We start from the raw sequence: 18923 nt of genomic DNA, 5'->3' as shown, positions 1-18923 counted from the left end.
AAATTGGATTGGGTTGAGAATGATATGTGGCCCCCAAAACAATGTTCCAGACAAAACTTAGGAGGGACAGAGGTAAAAGAGTTACCTTACATGTGTGTATGCTCTCCAGAGACGATCCTGCACAGAACATATTCTCTGTGATTTTAACAGGAATTTGCCTTACAGAGGACTCTTGGCAGTATTCATCAGAGAACCAAAAGACATTCTGGTTTATCTGGATATCAGGATCTGCGTCTGAGTCTGAGTACACACACAGACACACACGTGCCCACACACACACACACACACACACAAAGAGATTGTTTCTCTTTGATCCTTCAGATACCCATTTCTCTTTCTTCTCTTTCCCTCCCTCTTCTCTGTTATAAACCTCTCCAACATTCAGTGAAAGAAAAAGCCAAATTGAAAAGGAACCAGAGAAGAAAACAGGTAATGAAATGAGAAAACCAAGGTCTGGTTCCAGTGTTGTAAACTGCATGCCTTGGGCTTTTATTTGTGAATGTTTGTCTCTAAGTTTCAAATGAATGAACCAAACTCATTATTGCCAGTGAGATTGCCCTCCAACCCCTTCCTTACCCAGCCACCCTTTCCCCCTCTCCTGGGTGATGAATGAGGCAGAACACAGGATTCCAGAGGCCTCTAGCCATATATAGCCACTGTTATCCCTGGGTATATCATGTCAACAATTTGGGCCTCAATTTCCACATGAATAAAACTAAAGGCTAAGATATCTAAGTTCTCAGGCCCCTCCCAGCTCTCAAGATCTATAATAAAAGTCACATGATAATTCTCATTGAGTGGGTATTCAAAGAGCACTAAGGGACTGTCTTAAGGGTCACTCACTGGAATTCTTCCATGTCCAGCCCCAGCCAGAGACAGTGCATGCATCCCCTGTTCTGTCATCTGTAGTATTGGGCAAAACTGCCAGATTCACCTGATCACTGAGCTTTAGAGAATGGTCGAGCTTGATGAGCATGAGGTCATGCTCAGCAGAATCCCGGGTAAAATTTGGGTGTTGTACAGTGAGCACGGGTCTTAAGTTTCCCATCTCATTTAGGGAAATGTCCTCTTTTGAAGCAACAATGTCTATCTCAAGAAATCTGGAATAGGCAATGAAGGATTAGTAAAAGAAGGAGGTATTATTCAATTGTTTATCATGCATCTTTTCCCCCTGCTAACTTGCTTTGTGACTTTGCATGAGTTCCATAGCTCACCAAGGCCTCTGTGTCCTTGTCTGGAAAATGAACAATTTCCATTGCAATTCCATAATTCTTTGATTTGTACCACATTGTATGTAAGCTTTTATTCCTTATTGGTTTATCCCCTGGTCCTCACCTTCCCCAGTTCCCTCTGCCTGCATCATCTCACTCAGGAATCTAACTCATCACCTAGATTTACTTCCTGCCTCCTTAAAACCACTTCTCAGGTCTGAAAGTCCCCTATGCAAGTCTCTTCAGGGTTGAGCCCCAGTACCCCCCAAGCAATTCCAGTGACTAAGGGGGAAAACCTCCCCCCTCCAGGACCCCCACCACTCACGGTAAGAAGCAGTGGGCTGCAGTGAGAACCCACTGTTTGTGGATCAGGGTCCCCACACAAGGCTCATATTCCGAATTCAGGAAAATCAAAAAGGGTGGTGAAGTTTTGATGTTCATGGGATCAAACTGATCGAATGGCTGGACTAATTTTGCTTGTGCTGGTGTTGGTGTTACGATTACTGTTGCTATTGCTGCCAGATAGGGGGAAAGAGGGCAAAATCTTAGAGACGGGGCAGTCATTCCAGTGGACAGACATCTGAGACATTTTATGTGGAAGTACTTTGAAATGGCTGGTGTGTTTTTGACATTTAAGGTATTAATGAACCATTTCAGGATCCCTCTATTCATTTTCCCTTGGAGTTCCCTCTGTATTTGTGTCCTCCCTCCTACTCATGCCTCCTCTCCTTCTTTCCTATTGATTCTTCTCTTTTCTTCAAGCTTCCTTTCTAGCTATACAGCAAAATCACATTCTTATGCCAACACTCATCATCAATTGTGTCAAGTCTTATCTCAGTCCAAATCTTCTCTTGTACTCAGGGAGCCAGAGGAAAATTGGTGGGCTCTGGATATGTCTGGAGTATTCTAAGAAACTGCCAATCACTGGGGTCTTAAAATTCTTTTCTTTCTAACTAACTGATGATCTCTCCATCCCTCGTATCCATTTCCTACACTTTTCTCCAATATGGCCTTTTCAGAAGTTTAAGCTGAAATAGGAACCTGTACTCACCAGTCACCATCAGAAAGGTGAAGAGTAGAAAGAGGTGGTTCATATTTGCTGTCTCCACACCCTCTCCCAGTGAGAAGACCTAGGAATGGAGTGAACCACCAACCAGCCTGATCAACTGGAAGCTTTGCAAAGGGAGAAATTACAAGGGATGAGGGGGATTCTAGGGACCAAGGTGCTCTTAACTAAGGGATAATGGCATGGAGGGAGGAAAGACATCTAGACTCTACCCCTCTAGAGTGTCTGCCCCCTCCCATTAGAGTCTGGGAAATTTATCCAAGGTGAGATGCCTGACCCCTAGTTGGATGTACTTTAAGCCATAGCTTTGCTTTCCTTTATTAGCAAAGAGAAATATCAACTGGCCAATCCTGTCTGCCTTAATCTACTGTCTCAGTAATAATTCAGCCTCCTGGTTCCCTTAGGCTTACTCACCTGCTCTCACTTAGTATGGCCGATCTCCACCTCTGTGTGTGACATTTACCAGCCCTCAACCTAAAAATAAACTCCTTCCTCTATGAACTACAGACCCCCCTCACCTAACACACTGAGCCTTCCCCTGTGTCACATTGATCCTTGTCCTCATGTCACACTGGCTCTGCCCCTGTGTCATCTCCTCATGTCACACTGTCCCCATCCCATGACATCTTCCCTTTACCTCTTAAATAGCTCCCTGAAAATTTGCTAGTCAGATACAGACAGGGGATGCTCAGCATAGAGCTCCCTTGGAATGGAGTCAAAAGGATATTGAGTAGAATGTATCAATTGGCTTTTGCTGCATAGTAAATTTCCTTAAAACCTAGTGGCTTAAAATGGCAGTCAACTATTTGCTCAAAATTCTGTGGGTTGCCAATTTGGGATGAGCTCAGCAGGGCAGTTCTGCTCTCAGCAGGGCTTAGTCATACATCTGTGATCAGCTGGCAGTCAATGGTCCCACCAGTACGTCTGGTGGTTAGCTGGTTGTTGGCTGGAGTGATGAGGGTAACTGAGCCATGTGTCTATCATCATCCAAAAGGCTAGCCCAAGATCAGTTCTATGATAGTAGCTGCAGGGTTCCCAAGATCAGCAGCAAAATGGTAAATCCCAATATCCAAGCGCTTTTCAAGTCTCTGCATATGTCATATTTGCTAATGTCCCATTTGCCAAATCAAGTTGCCTGGCTAACCCAGACTCACAGGGTGTAAAAGAATCAGGGGATTCTTTACAGGGGAGTGGACTCAGATTGGAATCTGAGGGGCTCTGAAAACTCAGTCTAAACAAGTGGAGCTCAGTGGGTACCAGACAGAGATTGTCACAGATGGAGAGAAGAGAAGGGTCTTCCTTGGTGTTGTGAGGGGTGGAGCCAGATCAGAAGATGGATAGGAATCCTTTCTGGTGGAAAGGATCCTTCTCCCCCATGCTTCCTTGATGACACAATGTGTAAAATCATATTGCAAGGGAACAACTAGAAGAAGCGGCATAGTTTTGGGCCATTTTTCTTCTTGCTATTTTGCAATGTGTAAAATCATATTGCAAGGGAACAACTAGAAGAAGCGGCATAGTTTGGGGCCATTTTTCTTCTTGCTATTTTGCAATGTGTAAAATCATATTGCAAGGGAACAACTAGAAGAAGGGGAATAGTTTTGGGCCATTTTTCTTCTTGCTATTTTATTGTGTAAATTTTCAAACATATAACAAATTTAAAAGTATTGTACAGTGTACACTGCCGTACCCACCACCTATTTTCTTCAACAAACATTTTACTATATTTGCCTGATCACATAGCTATCCATCTATAGTTGTGTCTGTTAGTACAATCTAAGTACAGAGGCAACCAGCTCACTCTCTTCTTAATTTCCTGCAATTTGTCTTCCTCTCCCTCCTCTCTGAGACCTCCTCCTTTTTCTCTATTTGTGATTGTTCTTCACAGCTGCCACCCTCACCATATAACTCATGAGTTGCTATAATAGCTTTCAAGCTGGCCTTCCTTGACGAGCTATCTCTTCTTCTATCCAGTTTGCCAGATCAATCCTTTTTCATTTTTTGTGCTCTTGCTTAAAAGCTTGCAGTTGTTCCTAGGGCCCATCACTTCATATCTAAATTTCTATGCATGGCCGCCAAGGCTCTTAATAATCTGGTACTAATGATGCCTGACTCTGCAAGGATATTACACAGTGGACAGAGCCAGAGCTCTTGGGCAATCTCAAAAGCAGCCTGCGTCCCTGGGAGACCTGTTGATGCACTTCTTGTGTCTTTCTGACCAACTCTAGTCCCTGTATGTCCCAATCTCTTTTTAAAAATTGGCTGTAATCTTTGGCTTTTAGCTCTCAGCCTGCCTCACCCCCATAACACACAGCTGACTGTCTCCTATCAGTACCAATTTCTGCCCTGACCTGGATACCTTTTTTTCCTAGTCTTTGCCATAAGCCCCTTGACTTTCATTCCTCTATGGTCATCTGTGTTCCTATTGGTGAGCAAAGACTGGCTCCTCCCTCTGCCATTTGCTCAAATAGTGGCCCTGATTGTTTTGAATATATTCCTTTGATTGACTGTGAATCCTTGGTTATACTACTTCCTGAGTTCATAGCCACCAGAAAGGATTCCTATCCATCTTCTGATCTGGCTCCACCCCTCACAACACCAAGGAAGACCCTTCTCTTCTCTCCATCTGTGACAGTCTCTGTCTGGTACCCACTGAGCTCCACTTGTTTAGACTGGGTTTTCAGAGCCCCTCAGATTCCAATCTGAGTCCACTCCCCTGTAAACTGTTCCCTGGTGCATTATTTTTCTCTCTTCTCCACTTCAGACTTTCCCCTTAAGGCCAGCCAACTTCTTCAGTATTCTTCAAGTCAACCATTTCGATACATGCTTCCTTTCATTCCTTGGCTCATTATACATATTTGGGACCACCTACCCTACCCACTCCTTGTCAAGGAGTCTGCCCCTGCCCACAACCCTTGCTAAGTGGCTCAAGTTTGGATGTCAAAGGGCCAGAATCTGGATCCTTAGACATATCTTCCAGATCAGTATAGCTCTCCCTCAGTGCCAACCCCAGTTCTGCCTGATATGAGTCTGATCCTTCCACACTCATAGTTCATCCTACCAGAACTTCACATGCTTCTGGATGGTCTCGGCCTTAAGAAGTCTCATTTACTTGGTTTATGACCTTAACTTCCCTAAGGGCAGGATTTATATCTGATTCAACTCTGTGTCTCCAGATCCTAGCACCACACAGTAGATTTCACACACACACACACACACACACACACACACACACACACACACAGTTTTTTTTGGATGAATGAAAAAAAATGTTTATCTCCTGACTTAAAATTCTCAACAACCTGCCACACTAGCCTTACCTCCAGGTAAACTAAGTTTACTGGCTTGACTCAGGTCACTTCCTTGTGAGTTATAGTGAAAATAGAATTCCCAGATTATGGTCTTTGATCTCAAGGGATGGGCAGTGGCCATTATTGGCATAAGATTTAATCTTTTTTCCTTTAACAGCTTAATTGACGCATAATGACATAAAATAAATTACACATATTTAAATTGTACAATTTGGTAAATTAACAAGCATATTTCCAAAAGATTCTGTAAGCCCCTTTGTAATTCCTTCTTCTTTCCCTCCCACCCACCACTCTGTCACCAGGCAACCACTAATCTGCTTTCTGTCACTATAGGCTAATTTACATTTTGTAGGATTTTAAATAAATAGAATCATATGGTATGTTCTCTTTTTTTGATCTGGCTACTTTTACTCAGCATAACTTGAGATTCATACACGTTGCTGTGTGACTTTAGAGTTCATTTATTTTCACTGCTGAGTAGTATTCCATTTTATCAATATACAAAATTTATTTCTTTACTTGTTGAGAGACATTTGGGTTGTTTCTAGTTTTGAGTTGTTACAAGTAAACCATCTATGAACACTATATATGTGAATCTTTATTTAGACATATATGTTTATATAAATGTCTACATTTATGCAGACATATGCTTCTTTTTCTCTTGGGTAAATAACTAAAGGTGAAATGGCTGGATTATATATAGTAGGTATATGTGTAACTTTCAGAGAAACTACCAAATTGTTTTCCAAAGTATTTCACGTTCTCACCAGAAGTGTATGAGAGTTTTAGTTCTTCTATATCTTCGCCAATACTTGATATACTCGGTCTTCTTTTTTTTAATTGAGATATAATTGACATATAACACTGTATTAGTTTTAGGTATGTTGTGTGCTCCATCTTTTAATTTCAGTTATCCTCATAATTGTGGTTTTGGTTCATTTTGGTTTTAATTTGCATTTTCCTAATGACTAATGGTGCTGAACATCTTTTCATGTGCTTATTTGCCATCCGTCCATATATCTTCTTTGATAAAGGGTCTTCTAATCTTTTGCCCATTTTAAAATTGGGTTGTTCCTTACCATTGAGATGTGAAGAGCATTTTATATATTCTGGATAGAAGTCCTGCAATACTCCCAGCAGCTGGAGGAATGGCTCCCAGAGGTCCATCTATGCACCTCTTCTCTAGACCTGCTTTTTCTCAATCTTCCAATCATTCCCCTTCCAAACCCCTGACCAAGCTGATTCACTATTCATCACTGACATGAGTACTTTATATTTTTACTTCAGGCTCCTACACTTTCTACACAAAATAGATGACTAGGTGTACTACCAAAGCTCTTCCCATTGGGAGAGTTTCCTTTCACTACTTTCCTCTAGGGCCATCGTTGAATGGGGCTATAGTATAGAGGTTCGCTTTTCATTTTACCACGTACCAAACCGACTCATCTGTGTGCCAAGCACAGGTTATTTTCTTTTCCATGAGTTGATCATAATTACATCTCCCTCTTCCCTTCCCCTCTCCCTCCTCTCAAATAACCACACGTGCAAGCTGAGGGAGAGGCAACGATGCCATAGTAGTGGATGACACAGGAGTCTGAGCCACATACTGATGCAACTTGTCCTCTGGCCCTGCTCAGGACCAATCCTATATGTATCACTTCCATCTTACTATGGACTTCTGCTGGGTTCACATGACCTTGTAACTTAGTGGATCTGACAGAACATATCTTATGATGAAGAGTTCTGGCTGCATGGGTAGTGGGTGTCCCAAGATCAGGTGTTCTGTCTTTACCAGGACCCAGTAGTATATCAGGATCTATTTTTTGAATAGTTCTGCCATCTGCTGCAGATGGCATAACATCACTTCAGAACTTTATAGTCTACATGGTGATTCTCTTATTAGGGCTTGCTGTAAACTTAATAAAATGCCTTTTCCTACCACAGATAACTCTAATAGCACAGATCTGCCAAGTAGCAGAGCTGCTTGCGTCATAGCCTGAGACTTCTTCAGAGCTTTTTCCTTCTCTGGACTCCACTCAAATCTAGCAGCCTTCTATGTCACTCAACAATGGTTTGATGCAGCATTTCCAAGTGTTGAATATGCTGACGCCAGGACCCAATAAGCCCAGTAGGCATTATATTTCTTCTCAATGGTGGGATGCCTGACATGTTCCAGACCACTAGGCGCTAATGTGAGGAGTCTCTAAATCTTCTTCGAATTTATCCTTTACCCTCTAGAGCACATGTGTCTTACCAAGGCCTCCAACATTCTTGCTACTTCTTTTTATTTTTTTAATAAATAGTTCACCTAGTGAACCAAAGACTTTATTTTTTAAAAGCAGATAAACACCGAATTATGATGTAGTATCCATATTCAGTGCAAAAATAATTACTGAAACTTTCAAAACAACAAATGAATAAGCTGAATCAATGGTTATGACTATAATTTTCAGCCAATGTACAGATTTTTGTTCAAGGTCTAGGCTTGATTTCTACATAATATTATTCACATGCATTCCCTGTGCCTATTTACTATCAAAATGGGGACTCTTAGAAGTTGAGTCCAGCTTTGTCTTGATTTCAAAGATGACCCAGCAGTGAACTGAGAACTCTGGCTTGCTGCTTGGGTCCTAGAAATCATGTCTTCTGATGTTATACAACATACTATATTTCTGAAAAATAAAATCAAACTTTAGATTCCTGTGAAATGGTTCGGTCTCCAAGCTTTTCAGCACCGTGGTACCTAGATATGCTCTTTTGTCTTTCCAAACACACCACCAGGAACCCAAAAGGGGCCCCACTTTCAGAGTTCCATTATAGAGGTTTTTGAGAACCACACTAAACCCAAGTAAAGGCAGTGGATGCAATTACCCATTACTTTCTGCTTAAGGAAAAAGGAGTATGTGAGAGTGCCCTGGTAAATGGGAAAATGATACCAATGATATGGTTACAGAAAATGGTTCTGTAAAGCCCTCCTTTCAAAATTATGTTCGAAGGTGTTTAAGACTAAAAGGAGGTCATGAAAACGGTTAATACAAACAACTTCCTATTAAGTAAACAACCACTCATGGAAAGTGTCTGAGGATGTGGTACAAAGAATGGACGGAAGGCAGAGCAGGGGTAAAGTCCAGCTCTCTATTTGTAGCATGCATTTATGACCTCATGGATATGTGTCTGATGGGTGTGAATGGGCCTTTCATGTACTTAAAAACGAATTAAGAAATTAAAATGAATTTGTGTGCTAATGAAAAGGCTGTAGTTACAGAATCTGAGAGCCAAGGCCTTTGTCTATAAGGCAAGATTTTTGTCTCCAGAAATGGAAACAGATGGACATGATGGCAGGTACGAAGAGCTGGCTCAGCCATACTCAGGCCAGAATGGTCCCCAAACTAAGGCAACCTGTGTCTTTTCAGTTACAGCCCATCACCTGAAAGGTCCACAAAGGCAAGAAAAGAAGATGGCAAGGCAAATCACCAGAAGATATACAGACGAGGCAACGATCACAGTTAGGTGGGAAGACCTGGGGTCAAGAGCAGGTGGGAAACCCTTGACCCAGCACTCAAAGTGATGTCTTTGCATGTCCTATGCAGGACTCCAAGCAGCAATTTCTGGGGTTTGGAAGTGTGTTACTTTTGCTATATTTTCCCCCAAAAGAAGACACAAAGGTGAAGCCACCAACCTGAGATCTCCATCAGGGGTGAGGCTGGGTGAGAGTCGAAAAGGACTTCTTGCCGCAACACGGAACCCTCCAGTTTGGCCGAGTCCTACAAACGCTTGTAGGTGCCCAGGAGAGCTTTGCAGTTGGGACAGTAATGGTCCACGTCCCGCAGAGCGTCCACGTAGAAAGGGATGAAACAGCAGCCTGCTACGCACCCGAGCAGGCACAGGCTCCCACAGGAGAGCCAGGTGAGAATACCGGCTTTATGGGACAGCTGAGTCACAATCATCTTGTTACAGGAAGGACAACACATCTGCGCTGGGCGGTCAATAAAGGAGACTGGCTGCTGCATGTTGACCGTCTGCACAGCAATTGCATTGGAGTTGGAGACCGGCACTGGCTAGATGTAGTACGCAGGTGGGTTCATGCCCTTTCCATCTGGCCTGCCATGAGCCCTGTCGCTGGCCCAGGCATGGGTGCGGAGGCGTGGGGAAGTAACTGTTAACCGCTACTGTCTCTTCATAGGACGCGGGCGCTGTGGGCAGTGACGAAGGCCCAACCGCTGACTGGTCGGGTCCTGGAGCAGGTATTTTACTGCCGCCCGCGCCGCCAGTCGGGCCGGGAGGTCTCTCTTGCTGCTTCTTAATCATCTGTTCTGATTAACTTGATATAGTAGTTATCTGTTGCTCTGTTACAAATTACCTCAAAATGTAGCAGCTTAAAACAGTAAATGTTTGTGACCTCACAGTTTCTGTAGGTCAGCAATTCAGGAGCGGCTTGGCTGGGTGATTCTGGCTCAAGGTCTCCAATGAGGTTACAGGCAAGATGTTGTCCAGAGCTATAATCTTATGAAGGCTTGACTGGGGCTAGAGGATCTGCTTCCAAGATGGGTCACTTAAATGGATTTTGGAAGGAAGTTTCTCAGTTCCTTTCCACAGGAATCTCTCTGTAGGGCTGCTTCAGTGTCCTTATCACATGTTACTTGACTTCCCTCACAGCAAGTGATCCAAGAAAGAGCAAGGAGTGAAGCCATAATATCTTGGAAGTCACTTCTAAGGTATTCTGTTTTTCAGAAGTAAATCACTAAGTCTAGCCCACACTCAAAGGGAGAGGGATTAAGTTCCACCCCCTGAAGGAAGAAATATCAAAGAATCTGTGGGCGCACTTGAAAACCACCACACATGATATCATCAAGATAGGCGATCACTGTGATGATCTGCAGAATGTCCAGGCAGCCCAGATCCCTCTGAGTTATATTATGACAGAGAGCAAAAGAATTAACTCTAGTCAAGATTGTAAATGTCTGTGTCATTCACATGCATCTCTTCCCTTTCCTTGATGGGAATGGAAATGAATGTATTTGCCAATCGATGAAAAGTACTCAAGATCATTTTAATCTTTTCCAGCAGAAATTTTACATCCGGCATAGTAACTAAAATTAGGGCAACTCTTTGGTCCAATTTATTATTCCCCACGATGAGACATATTTATTAGGGCCAAGCTCATTAATTAAACGGGGATATATGAGGGCTATCACCTTCCATTCTTTATGTTTTAAAGGGTAGCACTAATCTCTGCCATTTTCCCAGGATGTAATATTGTTTTTTATTTACTATCTTGGCGAGGGAGTAAATTAGATTCAGATATTCCACTTGGTTTTCCCCACTAATATAGCTTTTGGCCTACAGTACAAGGAATCGATGTGGAGGTTCCACCAGTTACCAAGTATAACCATTTCAACTGCACTTTGGTGAACCAGAGAAATAATCCATTCCTACTTTAGTTCTCTCTGTAGCATTTATCACCATCTAACTTAACATATAATATACTTATTCATTTCATTTATTATCTGTCTCCCAAATGAATATAGTTTCTACAAGGGCAGACATTATTTTCTTTTTAAAAATTGATTTATTTTTAATGCCTATAGAATTCCTAGCATAGCACAGAAATTGTATTGTTCTGGTACATAGCAGGCATTCAGTAAATATCGAGTGAAAAAATAAATAGTGCCAACTTTCAATGTAAGTTTGTTATTATTGTTGTTATAATTGCCCCTACGAATTTCCATCTCTCCTAGCAAGTATAAATGCAAGTGTGAAGTATTCACTTTGGAGCAAATTAAGGGAAAGTTTCTATAAGGGGACCAGAAATGACCATGGACACCTCAAGTATCCCATAGAACAGCATATGTGTTGGTGGTGGGCTGAGAGGTGGAAGGCAGACGACGAGGAACACTGCTCCAAGGTTCTCAGCACTTTTCACATCTTTCTCCTCCCCCAATGTGGGTCGAAATAACATATTTAATCTTCCACATTTTCCAGTGGTAATTGTTGGTGTTTTTTGGCTTCCCAGAATGGACTTGTTTGTTATTAAAGCATTAAATTAGTCATGAAATATTTAAATACTTTCAGGTGTTCTCTTGAAAAAATGAAAGATCTGACGATTGCCATGTTTACTGGTGCTTAGAAGTGGATACTCAGTTCAGATGAGGAATGTGTTTTTTTTTTGTTTCGTCACAGTCCTCCCCACTTCTTATTGCCTTTTTCACACTAAGGCTAAGTGATAGTTGCTATTTATTAATGCATGAATGGGACCATTTTTCTTAAGGTTAAGAAAAGAATGATATAGTTTTTATATCCAAGTCCACCTAAAAATCGAGAAGAATGAACTGTAAACAGAAAGAAGCATACATTTTAATAAAAATGGGTAGAATGTTTTGGGGCGGTAAGAGAGATCAAAGACCATTCCTAAGCATTTAATATGTAATATACAAACAGTATGACTGAGTACACAGAGTGCAATTCAGGGTACAAAGAACCTAAGTTTGCAATCCTTCCTCTAATCCAATAAAAAGAAATAAATAGCATATTTTATCTATTGCATAATTTGCAAGGTACTTATTTCTCTTTTTAAAAATCTGTAATTCACATATTATGCACAGTAATTTTTATTTCTATTTTTCATATTGACATCTTCCCCTCAAGATACATACTGTCTCACTCAACTCCCAAATTTTGCCCTTTGCAAATAGAAATACAGAGGGACTCACTGCTGGTTCACATGCTTCATAACTGTTGCTTCCTTATTTGCATAAAAAACGCTTTATGATTCTAGCTCAGAAAAGACTTAATTAAAATCTTTGAAATGCAGGAAGAGTAATTTATTGTTTTAATTGCTTTTAGTTGATGGTTTTAGTATCCATCCAGTAACTATAATTAAAACAGTAAAAGTAAAATTTCATATTAGTGATTTGAATTCTGGGATGTCTTTAGTGAGTAAACACACATGATCACTAGAAAATAGTAATATCATCAGATACAATTATCCAGATTTTTTTTAAAAGGTCAAACACAAATTGTCACTAAGCTGAGCTTAAATGATAATTAGGATACTGGTACATATTTGTCAAACTCTTGCAAAGAAATAAGTGTGTTCTTATATTTCTCTAAATATGTCTTTCTCCCTCCACCACATTTTCCATCTTCATTCAAGCCAGTTATAAAAATAAAGGAGTTATTGAGCCCAACATTCACTGATAGCCAAGCAGGGAGCTTTTGGGTATGAACCAGACTGGAGATGACTCATTGGAAGCCAAATGTTTGTATGAAAAGCTCCCCCTAAAATGGCACAAAAGCAAATATTAATAAACATGTTTAAAAAGCATTGTAGAACTCTTGGGCACAGAGGTTAAAATATTGCCACTCATTCCTAATTACACTATTTTGATAAAACATTGCTTTCCTACCATGGAGGCTGGCCTTTCAGAAATGGAGTTGCTATAATTTGTAGAACTGTCCTGACTCACATTACTTATTTTGACATACTATTTTGATAATCTCAGCCTGATCTATATTTTTAATGCATCAAAAATACATGTGCTACTTGTGAACATTTAAAGTTTCCTAAAGATATGTCTCAGTTGCAATCTACACAGAGGTCACAAGAGTGATTAAAAATGAAAATTGTTTCTTGTTGAGCAAACTTTTACTTCAAATGGCGTTAAACGTATATTTAAATCATGTACCTCGATGCGAGCTATTGTTCTAAACATCCTTCTTTAGCCTTCGAGCAAATAAAAATGGTTGTGCTTTTTCTGACATTTTTAGCCCTCATCAGGTTCCTCTTTAGACTTATCAGGCCCTCGAAGAACTAGAGCCCATGACTCAGTCTGATTTGGGGCCTATGGAAAATCAGTTTCTGTTAGAAGTTGCCTCTGAAAATAAGGTGATAGTAGTGATGAAAGGTTGATGTTTTTCCACCTGGTCCCAATTTGAAAAGGAACCAGGGAGTTCAGGAGGTGATAGGCCAAGAGGCCAGCCCTCCTGCTAAACCAAGCTGCCCTTTTTCTGTGACCTACTACTAGGGTTCTTTGGCTTGTTAGCATATTTTAAAAAGGACATTGAAGCATTCGGGCATCAACAATTGAACTCATTATTGAACTAAGTAGCAACACTCTCAGAATTTTGTCTTGTATCCAAAAAAACCAATGGGAAGTACTTAGGACAGCGGCTATAAAGAGATCCAAATACAAAGGCTAGTATCAAGGAAAGGTAAATTATGTTTGATCTCCATATTTGGGGCTGGTGTTATCTATTTTTGTAGCAAAAACATTCTGACCAGATGAGTATACGGGGACTGTGGTTATAGATATAGCCCTGCTTCCTTTAGTCAAGATTGTGAGAAAATGGTTTTCCCTAAATAAATTAATTTCCAAGATTTCTGGGGCTTTCCTTATTAAGTACCAAAATGTCTTTTAGAAAAACAAACATTAGAAAATAGAAGGACCTCTGTGAAGTATGATCGAAGGGAAAGTGGCGAATTTTATTTCTCCCTTTATGCTCTTCTATAATGAATTTTTAAATAACTAATATGTATTATTTTTTAATACTTTACTTGAAACTATTTCCATATAAATAAACAGATTATATACTTTTGACCCCTCAAACAGAGCCAAATGAGCTTTCTTTTGATGATTCATTATCATTATAATAAAACTCAGTTCTTCTCTGTGCCACAGAGCAATGACACCTTCAAGTAGTCCTGAAGTGTACTGAATGATCTGTTCTTACACTAAGTGTCCTCAGACTTTTAATTTAGTTCTGACACATTTTCTGCTGTCTGCTGTGGTGCAAGATTGTCAGAATTCCACCTATCTTTAGCAGCCTTTCTTTTGAATTTGTTGTTTTGACTTGATGCTCCTAATCAGCTGACTGTTAAGTCACATAAACAAACTTGTTAATAGTCCATGTAAAATAAAATTAAATGGGCATAGAGTGAATGTGCGAGGGTCACTCTTATAAGCAATGCACAAAACAAAAACAAAAACAAACAAAAATGTTTTAGTGCATTTATTTGGAAGTTTCAGTCTTATCCTTTCTATCTTGGTCCCAGCTATGTTTCAGATACTAGATGTCACTGGATACAAGAGATATATATATATATACACACATATCTATCTATCTATCTATCTATCTATCTATCTATCTATCTATCTATCTATATGTGTGTGTGTGTGTATATATATATGTATATATATATGTGTATATATATATGTATATATGTGTGTGTGTGTGTGTGTGTGTGTGTGTGTGTGTATACACATATATGAAATGATGCTCTAGCACAATTTCTTCTTTCTCTCATAGAATTGCTCAATGGCGGTCCAGGTAGATGCATGTGATATTGAATTAGAGTTATTCTCATTCTTCAGGGTAATTGAAATGATAGCCCTGGACATTTTGCCAGCTTTAGAATAATATTTTAAATTAGAAATAATTGCCAGCATTTGGATAACCAAGGATTCATTTATAGTAAATGTTCCCATAGTAAATGTGATAAACATGTATTTGGTCTTTGTCCACGGTTACTGACACAGAGGCTCTAAAACCTTTCTAATTTCCTGAAAGAGAAGATAAGAGCATCTTTTGTTTTTCATAAAAAGCACCTTTCAACCCCACTTTAGTTGTAGATGTTATTCAGATGACTCTTGTTGGGCCCCTAGAGAACTTCAGGATACGGGATGGTTGCCAGAGGAATCCACCTTGTGATTAGAGCGTTAGAACTTTCAACCCCATCTTTATGACCTCCAGGGAGGGAAGAGGGACTGGAGATTGAGTTAATCACCAGTAGTGAAAGATTTAATCAGCATCATTACTCTCCCAGGTAAAAGCAGACATGCCTATGTTGTAGAACCTCCTAAAAACCTCTAACTGATGAAGTTCAGAGAGTTTCCTGGTTGGTAAACACGTATTGCTGTTGGGAGAATGGTATGCCTGGAGAGGGCACAGAAGTGCTTTGCACGCCCCCCCACCCCACCATATACCTTGCCCAATGCATCTGTTCAATTTGGTTGTTCCTGAGTTTTATCCTTTGTAATAAACTGGTAATAGCCAAGTAAATTCGTAAACTCAAGTTTGTTTATGTGACTTACCAGTCAGTTGAGTTCTGTGAGCTGTTCTAATAAATTATGGAATCTGAGAAGGAAGTCATGGGAATCCTCACTTATAGCCTGTCAGTCAGAAGTATGGGTGGCCTGGGACTTGCAATTTTCATTTGAAGTGGGGGCAGTCTTGTGGAATGAACTCTTAACATGTGGGGTCTATGCTAACTCTGGTAGTTAGTGTCAGAACTGAATTGCAGGATACCCAATTGGTGTCTGGAGAGTTGGAAAATTGGTTGGTGTAAGGAAAACACCCACACCTTGGGTGTCAGAAGTGTTGTGAGTGAAAAACAGCTCACTGGGCTTTTATGATTGCAATATGCTTGAGTGTGTATCAAGTTGCCAAATCCATATTTAAAAAAACATACATGTAGGCTCTAGTCTACCCGGTAGATCAGACAAGACTCAGCTGACTCACAGATACATGGAAAGAGATCAAATAAGTAGCATGTATTTGAAAGGAACACTTTAGTTAGATAAGGAGTGGGGATTTTTTGACAATCGTTTGGAATGTGAGTCAGAATGTAGGTTTGCATGGGTGTGTGTGGGTGGATACATCTGTGGGTGTCAGAAAGAGACAGCCAGAGATAGATGATTGCAGTTCCATAGCTAGTAAAATGACTATAATAGTAAAATAAATTTAAAGGCATAGAGCTTCATGGAGCCCTTTAAAATAGTTTTAGACAAACAATGTCTACAGACAGGCTTATTTAAAATACCAATTGCTTCCCACAAAGAGTTTAAATTACCTCTCCTTACACAATACCAGGCAATTTTCATTTACTATTTACGTGAAATTAGGTAATTATCACAAATGAAACCCTCTCCTACATTCCTGGGAGTCGAAAGTTTTTAAAAATGGAAAAATAGAGATAAATTTGCTGCATTTCTTATCTAGAAAATGACCTTAGCTGTTTGCAGATCAAGAAATAACAGCAAATAACTTGCCAGGGAAAAAGGAGCTAAAATGGATAATAGGATAAGAAGATTTTATCTACAGCTATAAGATGATTTCTGATATACTTACCTATATGTAGTAATTGGGCATTACAAAGATGTAAAAAGATAGGGAATTGGTGGCACAAATGCTTGTCTGCTTTTACCTGGGAGAGTGATGATGCTAGTGAAGTGGGATCTATGCATAGATACTCCATTAAACAAGAAATTCACAGATTCTCACAGTTTTGGGCAATCACAAGATTGCATTCCTGGTCCCTGGCAAGTGTGAATTTCTGGCCAAGTCCAGAACCCACAAAGGTACTGGGAATAGCACTGGAAACTAAAGCAAATAATCCCTGAATGAAAGAGATGATGGATCAGTATGCACAAGGTAACTCACATATTTGGGCCACTATGATGTGCCTCCCTGCTGTACTTGCTTCTAAACTTACAACCCAGCATCTGCTCTCAAAAAACCCAGCTATTGAATTAAACAATTTAGGAAGCTGATAAGCAATTTTCGTGCTAAGTGTTATTACACATGTGTCAAAGGAGGAAAGTTATTAATTCTTTATTCATCAATAGGGTTTTTTTTTCCAAATTAGAAATACCTTTTTCTAATTATAAAATATGTGTTCATTACAAAAAAAATAGATACAATAGAAAAGTATCATTGTCGATGTAAGGAGAATTCATTTAAAGCCATTAGACACTAAAGGAGTGAAGGATCTGTGCTTCATTTCACATTCCCTCTTTGTAAACTAACTTCTCCATTCTGCCATACATCACATTTCATTATTAACTGGTGGAGAATAAACGATACAATGTACTTGCAAGAGATCCCACTCACTGTTTGTCATTACTACCTTTTATGCCTATACATCATTACTGGTTCTCACATATTGTAAGCATAATATAAATTTATTTCATAAGCTACTTTGGGCTTGGAAAATTTTTTAAAAATTACATTTGCCTTTTTTTTTTTATATTAGTCAGATCATTCATGCACTCATAAGAAGGAAGGCCTTACCTCTCTCTATTCTAAAGCCCTGATTCTTTACCTTACCTTTTTCTTCATAGCTAGGAATTCTAATTCCATATATACAGTCTGAGGAAGATTAAGGGTAGCTTTGAGCCTTCATGAGGTTTGGAGCTGTTGATGTAGAGTATGAACAAGATACAGAGAATGTGTGAGCCTTGTGTGTATAAGAGAAAGAGGTTTATGTGGCATTTACCCAATTAATCTGAAATCCCAGTGACTTAACACAAGAAAGTTTTAATTCTTGATCATGCTACATGTCCACTACAGATAGGGAGGCAGTCTTACTCAAGGACCAGATGATGGAGGCTCTGCCATCTTGTGGCTACACCAGCTCCTCGGTCACTGCAACACTACAGCAGGGAAAGGGAGACAGGAGAATCTCAGACAGGCTTTTTGCTACCTCTGCCCAAAAGGAATACCTGTTGCTTCTGCTCACATTTCACTGCTACAGCTCATCATATGGGTTTCCTAACTTCACAAGAGCTGAGGCATTGGAGAACAGATAGAATGATTGGTTAGAACTGTCTCTCCTTTAAACCTAAGTGTACATTTCTGACCACGGGCTGACATTCAAAATCAAATATGTGATAACGTTATTTACGTATGTCAATTTTCTACTCCTTTGGCACGAATATTTGAATATAAGATGTATGAAGAGAAGAATATACCTTACACATAAACACAGTTTTTTACATGTAACATAATTACTGTATGTATAATAGCTTATTATCTTCTATGACAGGTATTCAAGAAGGAGGAAGATGATTATGAAAGAGGAAATAATACGCAGCCCTCATTTTTTTTACCACAAATTACAGTTTGGGTTGACCAAAAGCAGCAACATGCCTGGGTTTGTCAGGGTAGACTAATTTCTGTAACAATTAGTTACCTCTGGTTTTTGGAATTCTGGCTAATTTTTTCTTTTGTTTACCTGAATTTTATAGTTTTTATTTAATTTCAGTGATTTAAGACAATAGAATTTAATTGCATGTGTAACAGTTCAGGGTGGGCATTTGACAAGTGGCCTTTCATGAGGCGATTCAGGGACCTGAGCTCCTCCTTCCTGAGATTCTGCCATCTTCCATTTTCAGAGTCCTCTGCAGATTCCTCTGCATCAGGCAGAAAGATACAGGAAGAGAAGAACAGGAAAGATTAGGGGCAAGGCTTGGAAACGGCATTTATCATTTCCACCCACATTCTGTTGGCTAAAACTCATGATCACACTTAACCGCAAGGGAGCCTGGGAAATGTAGT

The 18923-nt window shown here is 39.9% G+C and overlaps 1 pseudogene; it reads right to left on the bottom strand.

Annotated features, from left to right (window-relative positions):
• Positions 1-9348: 9348 nt before the first annotated feature.
• LOC105291826 lies at positions 9349-9896 on the bottom strand (annotated as a pseudogene).
• Between the last annotated feature and the right edge of the window lie 9027 nt (positions 9897-18923).

The sequence above is a fragment of the Pteropus vampyrus genome, unplaced genomic scaffold (assembly GCF_000151845.1).
Source record: "Pteropus vampyrus isolate Shadow unplaced genomic scaffold, Pvam_2.0 Scaffold2, whole genome shotgun sequence".
Taxonomy (NCBI): domain Eukaryota; kingdom Metazoa; phylum Chordata; class Mammalia; order Chiroptera; family Pteropodidae; genus Pteropus; species Pteropus vampyrus.
The sequence above is the reverse complement of the archived record's forward strand: the minus strand, read 5'-3'. Positions and strand labels throughout refer to the sequence as shown.